This window comes from Marmota marmota, unplaced genomic scaffold (genome assembly GCF_001458135.2).
Source record: "Marmota marmota marmota unplaced genomic scaffold, marMar, whole genome shotgun sequence".
Classification (NCBI taxonomy): domain Eukaryota; kingdom Metazoa; phylum Chordata; class Mammalia; order Rodentia; family Sciuridae; genus Marmota; species Marmota marmota.
The window spans coordinates 7,802,486-7,805,543 of record NW_025999962.1 but is presented as its reverse complement, the minus strand read 5'-3'; the positions used below and the strand labels follow the sequence as shown (position 1 = coordinate 7,805,543).

The 3,058-nt window shown below is 57.5% G+C and overlaps 1 long non-coding RNA gene across 1 annotated transcript; it reads right to left on the bottom strand.

Moving 5' to 3' along the window:
• Positions 1-329: 329 nt before the first annotated feature.
• On the bottom strand, positions 330-3,058 carry LOC125616772. The gene is made up of 3 exons (XR_007347511.1): positions 2,960-3,058; positions 2,572-2,624; positions 330-1,776 (listed from the first exon to the last, which is right to left on the bottom strand). It is a non-coding gene; the product is annotated as an uncharacterized LOC125616772 (long non-coding RNA).

Below are 3,058 nucleotides of genomic sequence, written 5' to 3'. Positions count from 1 at the left end.
TTGGGGAGGGGACACAGGCCTTGAGCGGGCCAGGCAGTGTGCCCCGGGACCCCTCCCCCACCCGGAGTTCCCGTTCTGTCACTGGATTCCCCAGTCCTGGCGCAGGGTCCCCCGGGGCCCAGAGCTCTGACAGCACCGGTTCTTAGGGCTTGGGAGGCAGTTGGAGAACTGGGCTCTCGCCCGGCTCATGAGCCCATCCCTCCCGTGTCCCAGAGGAGTGTGCTCTCTCAGGGTACTGGGTATGAGGGTGTCTTACCACATTCTCAGTTTGGAATCCCGGAAACCTTGAAGTGCAGAGCTTTTGAGTCTTAGAATCCAGAATCCTAGTTTAGAGCACTCACCCCCGGAATTCAGATCCCAGCTCTGCTGCTTATTAGCTGTGTGACCTTGAGTGAGTTACCTAACCTCTCTGTGCCAAAGGTGCCTCATCTGTAAAACAGCAGCAGCAATTTCGTAAGATGTGTTCAGGATTAAAAGTGTTAATGTTTGTCAAGGGCTTTCACCAGGGCCAGGCACAGATAATTGATCTGCGAGCATTTAAGAAACCAGTCCGCCTGCGTTCTGAGGATGTCGGAATCTTTATCTTTGTCCTCATAGGATCTGTAGATCTAGAAGGAACCTCATCTCATGTTCTAGGGCAGGAAGCCTGACCCAGCTTCCCCAGTGGAGGATGCCACTGGAGAAGGTGGGGGTGGGCGTCAAAGGGGGTGAGAGGGAGTCCCCACTGTCAGGGGATGCGTTGGAGGGTCCAGGCTGAGATCCACGTCACCCGCCTCCTGGAGGACACCCTGCAGGCCTGGAGGGGCTGGTGTGCCTGCAGCTGATGCGGCCTTTGCAAACACCAGCCTCAATATAAATAGCAATAATGAATAAATGAAGCTCCCGCAGCGGCCAGAGCCTCGGGGAGGGACTGCCCAGCCTTCCTGCAGCCTGGGCGGGAGCCACACTCCCCTCCCCCAGGGGTGGTAGATCCTCTCTCCTCCTACTTCCTTCTTGGCTTTTAGTGTCCACAGGACCCACTCATTGTCCTGCAGGGAGGGGTGGATGGACTAGTGGACAACCAAGGCTTTACTCGAAGCATAAAGCATTCAGGTTAGATATAAAGCAGGACTTCTGCAGGCGTGGGTGCTTGTAGGAGGCTGGGGGGGGGTGTCTCGCTGGGAGAGGGACAGGAGGATCATTTCTGCTCAAATACAGAAATAGAGAACTTTGTTCAGAGCTGCTCAGAGAGCAAAGGAACTGTCCCAAGAGGTGTGCGACTATGTCATCGTGGCCACATTGGGGGGCTGCAGCTGAAGGAACCCAGACCCCAGAATTCACCACCTGATGGGTCTCGAGGTCCTGGGAGCCTCCGAACTTGGTGAAACGTGTGGAGAAGGATGGGGAGAGGAGCAAGGCGGTATCCGCTCTGGCCCTCAAACCAGATTTCTTCCACCCTCGGGCCTGGGCTCTTCAACTGCACCCCAGCTGGGGGCTTGGAGGCCTGCTAGGCTGCTCAGTGTCTGCCTCCGTGACTCTCCTGATGTCGTGGGGCCACCTTCCTCCTCTCAGGTCTCAACCCTGTCCACTCCCATAAGGCTCAGCTCAAGTATTTCACCTTTGATGAGACCGCTCCTGAAGCCCCTCTGATCCGAAATCCACTTTTCCAGCTGGGGACGCTGATCTGTTGGAGTCACACCTACAGGGCGTCTTGTGGCCTAGTGGGTACTTTCAGGACCTTGCATTGTGGTCTGGTTATGAAGGGTTTTCTCAGTGACAAAGGTTTATCTTGTCTCCCTGGACAGAATTAAAGATAGCAAGGGATAAAGGTTTGTTGAGCAACTACTATGCTCCAGGCACCGTGTTAGGTCCTTTAGAAACTGTTTGCACCTTGGGAATGTGAACTTTTATTTCCATTCCACAGGGGGCGGGGGGGGGGACCTGGGGTCCAGATGTTCTGGGGCTTGCCCATCCCCCCAGTCAGGAAATGGCAGAGTGAGGACCAACCAACTTCCCCAAGGCTGCGCTTGTCTGCAGAACAGCAGCCCCAGGGCAGCCCCAGCTTCCTCCCCCAGGACCCAGACCAGTGTGATGTCCCCACCACATTCTGTTCTCCAAGGAAGTGGGGAGGGCTGAGCTGGTGACCCAGCGTGGAGGGACACCTGGGTGGTGCTTGGGGAATACTGGAACACCGGGGGCTCCTGCTTCCCTGCAGAGTAACCTTGGCTGGGTGCCTCACCTCTGGACTCAGTTTTATCATCAGTAAAATGGAGGCAAAGGGTGGACTTCCAGGAGGTGCTGGGCACATAATAGCTGCTCATTAAATGCTTGGGGAGTTGCAGAACCGTGAGCAATTTGACCTGTCTGTGAGAGGCTCTGGATGCCTCTCATTTGTTTGGGCACAAATGAATCAATAAAAGGGGATGTTAATCTTGAACACTCCCCTGTCCCCAAATGGTAGCCCTGAGGGAGAAGGGAAGGGAGACATGGCTAGGGCATGGGATTGGGGAACTGGCCATGTGAAGGACTGCCCCCTGGGAGTGGAGAGGCTGAGTGAGGCCCTTGCAGCTGGAGAAGGCGCATCTGTCTCACCTGGGGGCCCTCCAAGAAGCCTTCCTGAAGGAGGCGGCCTTCCTAAACCGAGGCTGGAAGAAAGGTGCGAATGAGCAGTGGGCAGGCAACCGGGGCTGGCAGCTGGCGACCTCTGGAGGGGTTCGGCCCAGCGCCGCCGTTAGGAGCGGGCGGACTCGGGCGGGTGGTCCCAGAGGAGGGCACACCCCCCACCTCGCGTCTCAGAGACCTCTGGAGTGTGGGAGCCCAATCAAGCGCTGGCACTCGGCTGGGTCACCGATAGGGTTTCCCTTTTACGCATGACGCAGTCCCAGACTGAGGGGCCAGGACCCTCCCCTGGACACGACCCTGAATTTTCAGGAGGTGGCCGCGGGGCGGGGACCTCCTGGCCTCCGGGAGGGGTGCTCACCGGCCGGCGCCGTCATTCAGTCTGTCGCCTCCACGCCTCCCCCCTCCAGCGTCCCGCGCCTGCAGCTTTCCCCGAAGACATTTGGTGTCAGTATAAGGA